This window comes from Sinohyriopsis cumingii, chromosome 17, assembly GCF_028554795.1.
Source record: "Sinohyriopsis cumingii isolate HCF-2022 chromosome 17, ASM2855479v2, whole genome shotgun sequence".
Classification (NCBI taxonomy): domain Eukaryota; kingdom Metazoa; phylum Mollusca; class Bivalvia; order Unionida; family Unionidae; genus Sinohyriopsis; species Sinohyriopsis cumingii.
In genome coordinates, this window is record NC_142977.1 from 29,789,010 (window position 1) to 29,807,065 (window position 18,056).

Here is an 18,056-nt window from a genome sequence, read left to right on the forward strand (position 1 = left end):
ATGTGACGTGCACGTTCGGGTACAAATGCCTTGTTTACATATTGAAACCGGGACTGCATTTGCCGAAATAATAGATCGCTGAAGGTGTAGTCGAGACTGTCTCGGTACCGGTTTGTCACTTTGGAATCTAGGGTAGGAGCTTGGTAGTGGATATCTCTGGAAATATTACTATAGCCAGAAACGTAGTTTTGAAAGCTATAACTGTTCGAGATTGGCCTTTGGTACCAGTTCCAAAATTAAAACCGGAAAGAACGGGTCTTTCTTTGGCAGTGGCGCTGTCGCTCTGTAAGATGATTTTGATGATCTGGAATCGCCAAATATCCTTTGGAACGGCAGAACATTCATTGATTTGCTAGCTTGAATTTCTCGACAGAGATGGTGTTGTCACCAGTACATTATGTCGTCCTCGTCCTGGATAACGCATTCGAAGACTAGTTCGTGTTATGTCATATGTGAACTTCGGTGAATTAGCTTTGTAATAAAGTGTCAGCAGACACGATCTTGAACTTTATAAACAAGTTCACTTTATATCACAAATAGGAGGCTATATTTTAAAAATATTACCCTTCTTATCCTCAATTTAATGCGTATTTATCTTGTTCAGCTTTGTGATACATTTTAATTTTTATCTAATATGTTAAAAGAATTTTCCCTCCTGACTTCTTGGGTTTAATTTTTAACATTCCTGTTGCAAGAATTTATATGGGGTGGCTGATGGTTTAATGGTCTAAAGCCCTTTACTGATCACCGCCATCTCCCCTCTGTCCGCGTGTGCTGCAGCCTAAGGTTCGACCTATATGCGTATGTGACAAGGCTCCTCAGTAGCTTCCCGTAGGTTGGTGCTTCGGTGAATTAGCTCTGTAATAATGTGTCAGCAGACAAGATTTTGAACTTTATACGTATTATAGTTTTATTTTCTCACCTAGGTCAGTAGCACTTCTTTAAGGCACATTGTTAAATAAAACATGCTGAAATCCTTCGTTGTAGACTATCTAAGATAAAAATGAAGTACAACGTGTGCAAAAAAACAGAAAATAAAAGACGACTTATGTTACCTAATATAAGTAATACAATTGTATATTCTGCAATAAAACGTATATTTGTTTGGCATATTATACATTATGAAATCCTATTTTCAACAGTTTAATGTTTTTACGTGCTCACGAACTTTAAATTGGTGGAAGCAGTTGCACTTTGTCACTATCCTGGAAATTATTTGTTCATTAGAATTTGATTTGTATTGAACACCTCCTGTATACATACTAATTAATAAAAGCACACAATTTTCTTTTTTATAATTGTGCATTATAATGTTTTACCTTTACTGTATTATATTGAGCGCTATTAAATCAGTGCAGACCTAATCCATTGTTGTATTTTTTACCTCTTCAGCAGCAATGACCAGGACAAAGACATCGTCAGTTACAACAGATAAAGGACAATTCGGATAAGCGTCAAAATATCGCCCGTAGTGTAAGAACGTCCTGAAGAAATGGAGACAATATATGACTAATATCGTGATAGCTATGTCATTCTGTTGCTATAGGTATATCCTTATTCCCAGATCCATTATAATATATGCTCGTATTCAAACAAAATTTGAAGTGTGAATGCGTTGTTATGTTTATTATTATATTATAACTTTACCCCCTCCTTGCAACTTTTTACATAACCTTCCATTTCTTCCTTTCATTTCAAAATGAATAATGATCTACAATACATATTTCATTGTTCTTAAAACGGCGAGAGATAATTGAATTGAATGTCTTTAATGCATTTGAGCATGCTTTTGAACGCCCATCCCAAATGGCATCTGCATATTCTGAAAAAGGCCTTATATATTTTAACTAAATTATATCTAAGGATTTTCTATTCAGTTTATATTTGATGATTCTTAGAATATTTAGCAATTTAGATGATTCCTTAAGAATATTTTCAAAATGTAGACTCAAACTGCATTAAAAATAGGTGTTTGGCTCAAACGTTTATATTTGTCAACAAATGCAAGTGATTCATTCTGTGAACCAATCAACCATTGAATTTCACCAGTCGTTTAGAGTTTCTAAGTTGACATTGAGTATCTATTGGATATTTTGCATATTTCTAAAAAAGTAGTAGAAATAACTGGCTAAATGCCTAGTAGGATTTAGCAGATTATCATCAGTATCATTGAAATATTCAAGAAACAATCAGGTTTCTAGCACTGAACCCTGGGGCACTCCAGCAGAAACAGATTGAAATGTCGAATCTTTGTGTTTCACAAAAACACCTTGTATTCTGTCGGAAAGATACATAATGAACCAGTTAATCAGATATTACTATATTCCTCAGTTATTACGTTTATGTATAAGATGTTTATGCCGCAAACTCGGTAAAATGCCTTCGATACATTGGAACATATTACAGACAGGTCTTCTCCATGATTGAGTGCATCACAAATAATAAGGTATATTATCCATTAGATGATACACGGTTGAATGACTTATAAGTCACTTTGATGTAAGTAATTGGCTACATGTTTGAAAATGAAACATTGCATGCAATTCCCTCCAAAGCTAAATAAAGAGATGCCTTTTCGATTGGTGGGATGATTTTTTGCTTTCTTGTTTGCGTATTGATAAGACCAACGAATTTTATACAGTGACCAGGAAACATTTTCTCATTAAGATATATGTTTAATAAATTAAGAAGAAGTCTTATAGTTACTAGTGATATGCTCTATAGAAGATATCAAAACTATTTATTACAATCCTTGTCAAATAAAATGAAGTGGTATCTGCGGAAGAGCAGTATTGATATAGTTGACATTAGAGACAAATGTGAGAAGCGTATTTCAACCCTCGGTCTTCCCTAAATCCAAAAATGTAGTGTTCAATGTTCAATTAGTTTGCGTGAATTATTGTTTATGTACACTATGGGACGCGTTTGCTTTAGCGAAGTGTTGTGTTAGCCTCAATAGGTCGCATGTGTTGATTTGGAAAATATCCCACTTTTCATGACATTTATAATGATTATCATTTGCAGTTTTTTTTTACTGTTTCCTTATTTCGAACCTTTTTGTTTTGGCCCTGTCTCATGGATTGTTTGTTCTGATTGTATTTTTTTTCTCAACCGATATCTGCATCAAGTGCTTTATCGAAGAACATCATCATGCCAAGCTTTAATGGAAACTCAAAAAGTTGCAAGTCTTGAAAGGATACATCCGTCAGTCATAACTAATAGGGTGAATGTCAATTGATTTGCTACTTCGTTTATATAGGATTACTTACTAGCAGTTTGTATCCAGTCAAAGTTTATTATTAAAGAATTAAGCCTCTTACGGTCAGCACATTTAAAACACCACACCTTCCGACTAACGCTTGAATTTAGCTTGCAACATAAATAATTTGCCTAGTGGTCACGTATTGATACAAGAATAGGAATAACTGCCGCATTAAGAATTTCCATAGCATGTGATATAGTAAAAGGGTCGAGCAAGAATGCTTTATGTGTGATGGCTCTGTTATGTTTATTTTATTTATCAAATTGTTAAAATTGTTAGTATCATACTTTCCCTGATGTTTTTCAGATTGGTATTGAGCAACTCTTCATTTCGGTCACCCAGAATCTTTAGGTTTCCAGAACTACTTAGGGCTAGTTGTATGATAATATTCAAAGTATCCCAGAAAGCAACATGTTCCGATATAGATCGTTGCATACCTGATGGTAGATATAATCCATTCGTTATAACAGTTTGAATCCAGAGTATTTCATTATTATGTATAATTAATATATATATATATATATATATATATATATATATATATATATATATATATATATATATATATATATATATATATACCATAATTCCACCCATTGTGATTATTTATATCACGTATTTTGGGTATGTGGTGTCTATGTAATGCACTCTGTCAACATAACTATCTATATGAGTCTCCGTTGGGGCAATTATTACAAAATAATTGAAATTTTAAACAACAATTCAAGCTTGTTTCGGATACTGCCAATGTTTATGTGAAAAACGAAAGTGTGTCATGCGTTCTTAAAGAGAAAGTTGAATTTAAACAGTACATGTCTGATGAATAGCATTGAGATGGACCTGAATTCGGTTTAACATCACGTGCTAGCAATAACATTAAAGTATGCTCAACGAGACAAATAGTGTAACAGATCGATAGTGTAGAGGGTGAAACTGACACCTTTACATCTACTTTAGACAAATATGACTGACATATGTTTGAAACGTAAATGACCACGAATTTCTAGAATGAATTTCACCAGCATGAGGGGAATATCTTTACAGACCATAAATAGTATAAGATATGCAAATATAATATCAGCATGTAGTAATATGTTTGCCGAACATCTAGCTCGAAGAAAAAACCCTATATTCATTATATGCAATAACATAATACTATTCATATCAATTTAGGACTGAAGATAGTGGAGTACAGAATGAAAAGGGTTTGTTCATATTTTCTGCAAGTTTGGCATTTGTTTTTTCAGATGGTCTTGTCTTCGCATAAAATAATGCAAAAAGTAAGAAAATAAAGGAAAGGTAGGGAGAAACATTCAACAGATCATCAGACTGGTTACATATCGAAAGCGACAGATAACCTATTGCTCATATACTCGAAGGCCAACGATTTCGTGTTGTGTTAATGCGGTCAAGATGAACGCTGCACAGGTCAATGTGAATGCACATAGCTAACTATAATTGTACGCATATGCATATAAATTGATCAGAGATTTTCATTGAATAGTTTTGGTTTAGAAAGAAAGATAAATTAAACTTTAGAACACATTGACAATCTACACTGTTAAATCTCATTCTTACCCTCCATACCTATCTTAATGCTAAGCTGAAATAGTAGATATAAGAGCAAGAACATGTGTGAGCTTCTGCTATGTTTCTTACCTAATAATGTCTTTGCAGAACATTATACCTTTGTGAGTCCACGAAGATTTGATCCTATCTGCCTTCTTAACATCCAAAACATTTTTTAACATAGCATATCATGTTTTTGTGAGCCCGTCGGTAACAAAAATGTTATGTACACTGTTGAGTTTTGAAATTCCATAAAGAAAACAATTTTGCGCCAGCAAGAATACAGATATAAGGCAGAGAAAATACTAAGGAAATACTAAACTGACTATCATCATCGAATGATCAATATGTAGTGGTTTGGGGAATTTGCATTATATATACATTTATGCAATTACATTTGTATGATTGTCTTTTATAAAGGTTTTGTTGGCATCTTTTATTAGAGTCCTGTATAGTGTTTATGCTACAAAAGAAATAATAATTTAAAAAATGTCAGCAAATTTGTTTTTAGAAACCCGAAGACTAATACAAGTGCGAGTGAGAGTTCAAGCGGTTTTTACACGTGTAAGAAACATATCAAAATTTAAACAATGACTTTATAGTTTGGCGTATCACATTAACATTGACAAATAATTATATTTTGATAATTTATTTAGATTCTTAAACTAAGGTTGTATAGGTTTCACAAATTTCTGCAAGTCATACATATGTTCGCTAACCAAATTTGTATGACGCATTGCGTATGGTTGAATACTTTATAAGAAGTCATTAATATAAGTACACAGCTAATTATGTTTTACGTCTCTTAACTTACGTGTTTAAAATGTACATGAAATAAACAGATTTAATAATTATATGACATTAGCATTATATAGCGTGGAATAGGATTGATTTATGAATTTCGATTTAAAAAATTAACTGGAAAGCTAACGTTTTCTATGACTGACTTAACACTGCTTCGGTGATCTAGTGGTACATTGTTTCTTACAAAAGGTCTTTATTACTATAACAATCCATTTTTCACTCGTTATGCTAATTCAACATTTTCTAATTGATTGAGCACACCTCTTCTAGATTCACTGTCAGTATGACCATTTAAGTCGGCTGCTTGTTCAAAATGTTACTAGCTTGACTGATATCTAACATTGCCAAGAGATTTCATTCAGATTCCAAGTTAAGCGAAACTTTACGTGGACGGCTAGTGAAGCTATCAATAAAGTGTAAAGTACATATTTGCTTCTACAATTAGAGTTTTGCGTTAAGGATAATTTGAATGTTAATGAAGCGATCTAAAAGACATACAAGCCAATTGACAGGAAGAGAAAACGACAGACACAATACACCCAACTGTGCCGAAAGAAGGAAGTGAAATGTGCCCCAGAGATGACTGTCTTGATGACTGACATGCTAAACATTATGGACTTTTCCAAACGTTTTCAAAAAACTTCAAATGCAATACAAAGTTCGGGGATTAAAAACAGATGTGACAACACTAGTTTCAGATAAATTCATTTTTTTCACACAAAACTTCTCATGATGTCAAATTAAAAGTGCATAATATTTCAAAATGGAACTTTAAATAGTAATAGCATACTTTTATTTTAGTTCATTAAGATAATAAATTTCGTGGCACAACTGACGAGAAGTGCTGAAGAATATGTTCCTATGTGCAATAATTTCCATGACTGAACATGTCAAAACCATTCGACGGGCAGCAAATCAGGTTTTCAATCAAATCACTGGTTTTTACTTTCTGGGCAATATTTTGTTTCAGACAAAATGGTTACAAAATGAAAATAGATACAAATTAAAATGTAATGTTTACAGAAAAAAAATCAGACACTCCAGATAAGGATAATTCTGAATGTAATGTTAGTAAATATGAGCACCTAAATATCACTTATGTCAATAACGATAATGTTCAAAACGTCTTATAACTCCTAAAGTAGTTTAGACTGAATATATAACAGCTGATGTCATCTAAATATTACATGGAAATATAAATTAGACATGTGTCCACTGTACAACGCCTTTCTAGGCAAAACTTTTCCTGCCTATACTGCATTTGAAGTGTATATGCCACCAAAATTTTGTTCGTATCACGTTAACATTTTCATATTTCTGAAGATTTTATTCCTTTGTTTCAAAACATTTGGCTAATTTTTCAAAAGTTGTAATAGTTTTCTAATTTCTTTCCAATTCCAAGACCAAAGTGCCAGACATAATATAAATGACCGCAATTTGTATCTAAATATAAAAATGTCCCAAACCAGTAGGCATTCTCGAAAAGAACTGTTTTCCCAGACAAGTTATAAAATAGAGACATTGCCTCTAACACAAACACACGCACACATACAGACGGACACAAGCACACAGAAAAATATGACTGAAATATGAATACATAGTTTGGATGTTCACAACTGTCATTATCATTTTACGTGCAATTTGGATCCTAACAATTTTTATTGAGCAAGTAACTATGAGCACTCAAAAGTGTACAATTCCAATACCATGTTTATTATGTAAAACATCCAGACTTTTTTAATGCGCATCTTCCAGTTTTATTTACCTCTTTATTTACTTTGATGAAATGGATAAAGCAAAAGGTCTATAAACCTCACAATTATGATGATACACTTAAATGCATGGTATTGTAGTTTATTCCATCCCAAAAACAGTTTTTACTGAATCATTCAACCATCATGTCTGTATTATTTACTGGCGAGATATAGGTGGTAGCATCAGTTGCTCAGTTTTGTAAATTTCTCCTATATCACGGGTCATTTCAATATTTGTTTACGTTATTGACACTATAATCTCTATATAAGTGTTCATTGTTTCTCTTTAAATTAACTGCTCCCAAATCGCAGAAAAATGACATACAAATTTTATTTATGATGTAGGTAACATTTCTTCGCGCAATAATTAATGCATTAAATAATGCATACCATTTTGCAAGACGATGAATGTATTTTTTTAAGATTGAAAATTGAAGAATATTTTTAATCGTATATTTGACGTAGTTAGTAGCAATTGCTTATGATCAGACAAAATAAGTGGTCTGTATTCAAGGGTTTAGGTTATAGTGGACAATTTTCAGATTGGATTACTAAAAGGGCTAAAGTATTTTAATGCTCAAGATACAGATTATCACTGTCATGTTTATAGTGTTCATGTCTAACCTTATGTTATAATGGCAAACAAGGCAATATGTTCAGGGTACAAAATGGATGCTATGTAACTTATAAAAAGTACCAGAACATTATTCAAAACATTCAACATCTGCTCAAAGGCAAACTGAAGCAGGTAATGTAATACTGAGTGACACGAATAAGGACAAAAATATCATGCTGGCATTGATAGATGCACTTTTTTATGCTCCAGACGGGGAAAAATATAGGGCAAGACAAGATCTTAATTACTTCTTTTAGCTGGAAAAAATATTCGCAAACCATTTAACCTCGCGGTTTAGCGCGTAGAATGTAATTTTGCTATCTGATGACTTCAGCGTTAATGACTTGACTAGTATAATGCCCCCGTTAGGAAAGAATGCTAACCTAATTCTTTTTTTTCTCCTATTCATTCTTGATAGACCGAGCGGTCGTCAGGAGCTAAGAGGGTCATCTAAACCGCATGAACTATTACTTCAACGGCACGCTTTCAATTCCCATAAAATTGGTATCGTTTACTTAAAACTCCCATGTCAGTCATCATCATAACTCCAATGAGTGAAGAATTCTCCATTATTTTCCATAGGTCAGTTCTTTGCTAATGAAAGAACTAAAGCCACAAAACTATAGTTCAAATGTGAAACCTATGTAAGTCATTTAATACTGCTTATCGAATCCAAACCACATTTTCAATATACGTTTCAAATATCTAATCTTTGCTCATCTTCATTGTGTATGATGATATTGCTATCTGTTGAAACTATAATGTTCCAGAATGAAATACACATATACATTTGAGTTTTCGACAAAACCAAAGTTAGAAACATTACTAGCTTAACGTCACAAGGGATGGCACACCATTGCTTAAACATTAAATACGTAAGCAAATAAATATATTTACGATTATGTGATCACCTTTGTCTGCGGATTGCAAGAAAATGTTCCTAATAATGCATTGGATGTTGCCAGCTTTGCGACAATAAAACCTTAATTCAGTATCAGTTTGAGCAAACGGCATGCTCCGAAGAAAACGTTGCTAAACGAATACTAAGTTTGTAACAAATGTGAACAGGGACTTAAATGTATACCTTTCGCTGTTCACAGATCTAACTTTGTAGGATATTTTGAGTAAATATCTCTTGCATCGGTATGCATAAAATTTCAGGTTGCAACTTGAATGTAGAGTGAAAAAGATCGCCTTTCTTATAGAACTGAGGTCATCATTGAAAACCATCATATCCTGAAATTTGATTCCCTCTAATTCCACATACTCATTGATCGTTGTTAAAGCACGCTTCAACGCATTACAGTAGTTTTGCAATCACGCAGATTCAACCATATAGCTTTGATAGAACAATACTTGTCATCATACTTCTGCTAATGGATATGTCACATTAATGCGCCTGAAAGCTAAAGGAAAAAGGCACAGACATATATATATATATATATATAGAGAGAGAGAGAGAGAGAGAGATGGTACTCTTGAAAGCCACACGGAAGTTAGCATTAAGTCATAGATTTACATGGGTGGGGCACTTAAGAGCTAAATTTCGGTCCATGTGTATAACATGGGTAGCGGTATTATGAAGCCAAAGGTTCATAGAGCCAAACGGAATTTTAGCATTACGACATTACCACAGGTTTACGTAGAGTCAAAGGTTGTGTACACGAAATGATATGTTAACGTTCATTACAATCCATCGAAAACATCTGCAATTCAGTATCCACTTTGTCATTGAATCCAGCACGCGCTTTGTGATTACCATTGAAACGTACACCACATATACAATCAGCCACTGATTTCTGGTTAATATCCAAATGCGCACCCTGACTCTTCAACTAAAATGGAGGGAAGTGTTGATACGCACACCTTCGCACAAACATACTATCACACTACAGTAGTATTTATTATAGACACACTACTATATCCTCCCTTACAAGCAAACATACTATCACACAGACTATAGAAGGGGGTGAAAAGGATATTAAATATTTGTTGTCAAAAATACATGCACACCGTGAGACACCATGGCTATACAACAATACGATACGATGTTTAATTAAAGTCGCTTTTGCCTGTGACGGCTATTGCTACCGGTTTATTCCCACGTGATGGGATTTTTATTTGGTCGAGTGAAGAAGAATAAGTGTCACTCTCCACTCACGTTTACTAATGCAGGGCATGCTAGTTAATTGCCATGTCTGACCGTGGCAAGATAGGGCGGCGACAATAGAGTCGCACACCGCCACAGCAGGCGCATGCAGCATCCCGAGTACTTTTGATCGAAAAAGTTGTCACCTATTCAAATTCTGAATTAGTTTCTGTACTTTATTTCATGGAGTAAGGCTATGGTGGCCTGTGTGCAATCTACTTTTCAATTTTGGTCGTGGATGGTGGAGCATTTGCGGATCAATAATTTTGAGAGACAAGGTTCAAGTATTGTGATATATTGATGTGATTCTGCTGACCTGCTAATATACATTGCCTTGGAAGAAAGTGAACGTATCGATGCGCCATCATAGCATCGTGGTAAAATTGAGGCCAATTATTGGAGTATTATGGGAGACCTGCTATTAAGTTGAATTGCTCGGAATCAAGTGCATCCATCCATTGGCGCGATGCATGAGCGGCGAGGCATGCTTTCACAGCCAATGCAGGGTCCACCTACACACATAGGCGATTCAATGCCCGAATGACCCGAGTCCAGCTTTTTCTCCATCAGCCAATTCGGACAAACCGTATCTCTCACATGGTTTAATGTGTAACAGTGAGATTTTGGAATCTAGTGTTGTAGCATCGATACTAATTCAATTTGGTATATATATATATATATATATATATATATATATATATATATATATATATATATATATATATTCCGATATTCTTATTTTACCATGTTTGTCAATGTCCTTTAGAAATATTGTCTTGTTCTTGCTATGCTCTCGATTGCCATAGAGCTTCATCGCATCGCTCTATATGGACGTGAAAGAAGTCAGCTGATGTATGGAATGGTCACACAAGTTTTTATACCAGTTTTTCACAATATTGTCCTCTGAGATTAGAGTATATGCCTCCTCCGAATACTATTCCAACCTCTCTTCTACTCTGATCATCATGCATCTGTCTGACTAGGATGATCCATTTGACATTCATAACAATATTCTCTTGTTAGATCTGTAACTCTCTCAGACACGACCTGAAGAAAACAGGAAGCTAAATGTTGTTCTTCTTCTGGTCATCTTGACATCACCAAAGGCAATGGTGAATTTTCACTGCTACTAATCTTATGGGATATTTAGCTGTAGCTTTGATCAATGTTTGACAGCTGTCGTTTGCCTCTTTAGGTAAAACTTCCAAACGGTGTACAGTTAAGTCTGGCTTATTCAGAGCGATGTAAACATCGGTTTGCCTTTTGATTTCAAACTTGATATGAGCTGAAGTAGCCATATATGGCATAGACGATACATGATGTAAATCTTATTATTGAAGTTTTTGACTCGTTATAAACGTTAATGCCATGACACACAGATCGGGTTATCACTTGGAACATTCTAAAGAATCTCGTTTTGGGAAACAAATCCATAGAATTGCCACTATATAAGGTTAATCAAACTAGTTCGATATTTCTGGTTTCCGAGGAGAAATTATATATGAAAGGAGGATAATTTTCCATATTTTGCACACAACAAACTATTCTCATTGTGTTTGTTGTGTTTGGAAGAATTGTTGTGGTGGAACCTGGCGTTGGTTGCACAGCTACCGTTGTTGTTTTTACTGTCCTTAGTATATTTCAAGGAAGGGCTGTGAAGAAAAAACAATACACTGAGTAGACTTTTCTTATACTGAATACTGGATATAATTGTTTTGAATGAGAAGTATAAAACACAATCTAACAATGGAAATTAAGTGATACGCTGTTAACAGCACCATCGGAAACCGATGTGTGATCGATTCTGTCCCCACTTGATTTATTTTGGTCTCCTTGTTCCAAATTCAAACTGACACTCGCTGTTACGATGACACAATACAATACACCACAAAGATTTGTCAGAAGAGACGATTGTTTATGTAGTTCCTGAAGACACGAACACTATGACAAAGACGTCGCTACTATCTTTATCAGCAAGATGGTTTATTCTTCAGTTTGTGGTCGACGACATGTGAAGCATCAATTCAAGAATCAAACTTTGGTGGATATACTTTCGGTATCACTTCTTGAAGACGGTCAGCGTTTACCTACTTTTCATGCTCTTCGATCGAGAATACTTTCGATATTGTATAAGTTGTCTTCAGTTTTGGTTACTCGTTGTAAAATGTTCCTCTTAGCACTTCTCTTCCAACTTTTAGACATGAGGGTAACATTCAAATGTAAAGTGACACGAAATAATTCAATTATCCAATTAGGTAATGAAGCGTTGTCGAAATTGCGCTTTGTTTTTCCAATGCGAACACAATTTGCAATCTTTAAAATCACTTCCTTCTGTACGGTGGATGGTGGCGTGCTCAATAATCGGTCAACAACCATCACTTTATTTTTAGTGTTCACTTCTTTGGGTACACATCCAATGTTTCGATGATAAAATTGATAGTACGGTTAGGCAAGACATAACACCAGATCTATATACACTTGAGTGTGTTGATGTGTAAAATATTTCCATATACGTTAAAACATTCCACTTCACATACTTCCGTTTCAGAATTTTCAGTGATGAAAAATGGAACTTCTCTTTTTCGATTCTCTTTGAAAAACTTTGTTCAGAAATTCGGTGCTTTGTCTCACTGTCATTATTGAGGATGACGAGCTCTTTGTTTCGGTACCTATGTTAAAACTCGTTTTAACCCTGAACTTTTTTTGGAGTCAAAGAAACTAATAAAAAAAAGGATTTTTAAATGACGTAAATATCACTGAATAATTATTTGTAACCACGATTCTACAATGTAAATGAAGGGGCATCAACAAAATCTGTTTGCCATTAATGATCGATGGTGGTCACTTAGGTATGACTTCTGTAAACCTCTTGTTGAATTTGTTTTATAACCATTGTTATATATATGGCAAATTTACTCCTTATGTTTCGTTTTAGCAGCACGATACAGTTTGTGCAGAAATGTAGTAAATTCTATTTAAAAGTGTCTCTATGATGGGGTTAACTGTGCATGTTGTTGCCCCTAAATACGTTACCTGCTTCGAGAGCGTTGCAATATTTGGCCATACCGTTGCGATTTTTCTGTTTCTTACAAATCTATTTGATCCGTCGACGATTGTAGTTCTTCTTTTAACCATGAAATTTCAGACAGATTGTGATGCGGAGGTAAATGAAATATCCGTTATTTATATCATTGATGGAGTTCCATACCTCGTATGTATGGATAGAGGTGACTTTTTGTTCTTCGAGACGATCCTAAGGTACAAATGTTATGTCTTCCAGAAAAGTGTGTTCTGTTTCCTTCTCTCTCCTTATCTCATGATTCCTCCTTAACGTGGTCAAGAAATCTATCCTAACAAAAAGAAGCAGCCATTTTTAACAAAGGTCTACCATCATAAGATGAAATCATCCTCGTTAAACCAGCATTTGTGTTTCATTTTACTGATGTGTATTTTCTTTTACACCATTTTACGACGAACGTTATGCTGTTTTCTTATCATTGTTTCTGTATTGCGAACAAAGGTACATTTCCTTTCATGACATTCAAACAACAATTGCACACAGTGTCGATGATTTTTTTATGTTCTTTATGAATGGCAAAACATCCCAACGTTTAGCTGCACGAGGATGGAGTCTTTCTTTTATTTTTTCTCGGAAGTTATTTGTGTCTTACGACGTCTATCTTGGTATGTTCTTCTTATTGGTGATATCTTTTGTCGCAGGAGCAAAACCACAGACGTGAAGTATACTGGTATTACCATCATAACGATTCTAAATAGTGTGCGCGAAATCGTGCAATTTATGTCGCGATTGATGACTGATATTTGACAGAAGGATGTATTTGAAGGAATGTCATGTAGAATATTGTTTGAAAAATAAGACGTGCATGATGGGGTTTTATTTCTAGTTTCTTGTTTGCCAGACAGACGCTAAATGGGACGTGTAAATGGCCGGCCCTCCTTCTTGACGTTAATGGGGAAACAAATTGGTACGAAATTTGAAATAATTGGGACGGATGTGTTTAAAATCGATTTATTATTTCTACAAATTGCTATCACTAATACGATCTACTAGTGCTACTCACATCTTAGCAAATTCATATTAATCGAGAATTCACTCGATGTCATTGAAAAGGCAAGGTAATATGCACCAAAATAGATGCGTTTAAAAAGGAATTAGTCTTGACGCTGTAAGTTCTGGCATTAAAATCTCCCCTTAAAAACGTGTATTTATTTGAAGCACACATGATTCTAACTTAAGATGAACATAAATCAATTTCATATTTAGCTTAAAACTGAAATATAATGGAGGAACAAAGACGATTCTAAAATATACGTAATCGTCCGTTTCTCGACCAGTTCTATCGTCTTTAATTTTAAATATTTACTCTGAGTCAATGTGAATGATAGTTACAAAAAAAACAGACAATTCTGATGACAACATCAGTTTGTCGTCAAATATGGAGTAAGCGTATGACCTTTCTGCTAACTTGACCAGGACAACCACCACCAAACATAAACATTGCTAATGACGTCACAGCGATAATCCCTATATGACTGGGTTATATTTAAAACATAATGATTAAAACAGTTCGTGTCAAGAGATCATATCGTATTCGACACCGAGCTGTATTGATTACTTGTATTTGCAAAGTTGATATGTGAAATACTTCAACGTTTCTCAGTTCAGAGAAGAATAGAGTTTTTTAAATAAATCAGACGCTGTTTTAGGCAAATATCATCTAAGATCCAAGATTGTTCATATTGCTATGGGGATAATGTGGACTAAAACAGAAATAAATTCAGTTGACGTTATCCTTTGAACTGTTTCGGATCATTTTGGATGCAATGATGAGCTCTATATTTTGCAAATGCACAATTTTCTATGACTACCAAAGCATATAATTTCAATGTCGTGTTTGTTTTGTTGTTTTGGAGTATAAAAAAGTACTGTTTGACCACAAATTAGTTAGTGAATAAGTTGTCCTGTAATTATTATTTCTACTTTACCAATGTACCGTGCAAACTAGCAAAGAAATGTACACCTGGACATTCAAGTTGCAGTGATTATTACAAAGCAACGAGGCACAAAGTCCTCACATAATGGACAAACAGTAATACCAGACTAGATCTTTTGATAAATTTACAAATCAAGCAATATCTATCTGATTTGTGACATATTGGTCGAGCTTTGAAAACTAACAGAATTAATGTAAAATGTTAAACTCAGACTTACAATTATTTAAATTGAAATGATCTGTACTGATTAAATTGCAGACATGATTATGTTATTAATTATATTATGATTATGGTAATAATTCAATAGTAATATATATATATATATATATATATATATATATATATATATATATATATATATATATATATATATATATATATATATATATATATATATATATGTATGTATGTATGTATGTATGTATCGCATAGAAAACCATCTTAATAAGTTATTAACATACATTTACCATAATCCATCATCGATTTAACTTTTAACTACAAGTATTCTTGAAATTAAGTCCTAAGATAACACATTTCGATGAACATACAGTGAACTTAGTTAGCAATATTCACAATGAAATGACATTTATGTTTAACTGAAACCATCTCAAGAATATTTAAAACAAATTCGTAACCAGACGTTTTTCAGAAAACTAGATCAAAAACGCGATATGTATTCAAGAAGTTAGATTGTGGATGATTCCTCAGTATTGAGCTAGCTGCTGCAGCATTTCCATTCTTTATGCCTAACCATAGCCAATTATCTCAGACAAACAAATATGTTCAGGGTACCAAATGGATGACATCTAACGCAATGAAAGGAAAAGTCATGATACAAAAGGATTAACTTCTTGTTTTCATTTGTTATAGCATGCACTTCAAACCGAAGCAGGTAACATAACACTGAGTGACACGAATAAGGAGACAAAAACCAAGTTGTCAAGTATTCAATCTTAGCGCGATGAATGCATAGCAGCTGTCAAATGACTTAAGTTTCAATGACCAGCTGATTAGCATGATGCACCCATTAGGTGTGAATTCTAACCCAATCCTTTCTGTTCTCCTTATTCTAGACTAGGTGTCAATGCTAACCCAATCCTTTCTGTTCTCTTTATTCTAGACTAGGTGTGAATGCTAACCCAATCCTTCATGTTCTCCTTATTCTAGACTAGGTGTCAATGCTAACCCAATCCTTGTTGTTCTCTTTATTCTAGACTAGGTGTCAATGCTAACCCAATCCTTTCTGTTCTCTTTATTCTAGACCAGGTGTCAATGCTAACCCAATCCTTTCTGTTCTCTTTATTCTAGACTATTTGTCAATGCTAACCCAATCCTTTTCGTTCTCTTTATTCTAGATAGGTCAAGCAGTCGGTCAGGAGTTAAGAGGGTTACCTAAACTACATGTACTATTAATTCAACGTCAAATGTTCCATTTGCATAATATTTGCATGATTTGATTAAAATTCCCATGTCATTCATCATAATATCTCAAGGGAAGTAAAGTTGATTTAAATCAATGAGGACTACTCTTATGAAGGGGTAAAGAAGTTCTCCTACATTTGCTAACGAAAGATCTAGACCCACAAAATGTACGTTCAAAGTTGCAACCTATACGAGTCATATAATACTGATTATGAAATTTCAAATCTTTGCTGACCCTAGATAATGACTGACAATTAAATCTAAACCCGAATCAATTAATTGAAAAACAATTTAAATCAAAATAAATTAAACTTATCATGATACGATTTATCGAGAATATTTCCCAGAAATAAATAAATAAATCTCTCTCTCTCTCTCTCTCTCAACATAATAATGACATGTGAATGATTTATCCGCAAATTTTGTTTCTAATGTTTTCAACCTTTGGAGCTAAAGGTTATACAACTATACAATAAGCGTTATATAATGCTCACTCTCACCACCATATCTGTAAAATCAGTTTCTCATTATTGCTAATGAAATTAGGGTACGATTACTCATCTTCTGAATTAGATTAAATGGTATCATCTTAAAATGATTTGCAAATTAGTTCTCCATTTATAATATGTCTGGGTGGGACATGATGCTACATGTCGGCAGATGATGCCCAGCGCAAGACATCAATATAAACTGCCACACTGCAGACATCGTAGCCATATGACTAAAAACTTGTTAAAACTACGTTACAATCTAAATCACACATACACACACAAAATCAAATTGCAGATTAGGTCTCGCCATATAAGTACTCGTAAATCTCAGCTTAAGGTGTAATGAATTTCCAATATAAAATAAAACAACCGGCAAGGGGTCTGTGCGTGGCCTGGAAACTTGCAGCACAGATCATGCCTTTTAATTAGACATCAGAACATGCGTCTGCATTTACGGAATAATCTGTCAAAACTACGTTTAGAATATCATGCATACAAGGAAATATATAACAATTATATATACCTCGTTTTGTCAGTTGTCCTGTGCAACAACGTTCTAGGCTAGCTCTACGTGTAGTGTTTTGCAATGTACTCTCGTAGAATTTATTGCTATGTCACCTTTTAAGTTTGTTTTACCTAATAAATATTTGAAATTAGACTCCATAAATGCAAACGATACTTACACGGAGTCTAAATTTGATATATATTCGTCATTTAAAAATTACATCTTGACAGCACGATATATACTTAACGTTTTAATTCCTTTGATAATTTTGGTTTTAAATTTCCTTGTACGAATTATTAGTTATTGTTTTCTCTAGTGTACGAATTCTGAAATTGTCATGGTAACTTTTTACATTAATAGTATGTGTCAATTCTCATCAGTTTTGGTTTTTTTTAATTATTTAGTTTTCGCTGAGATAAACTATGTAACACATGTGGTTCTAAATAAAAATAAGTCGTCTTCAAGTTC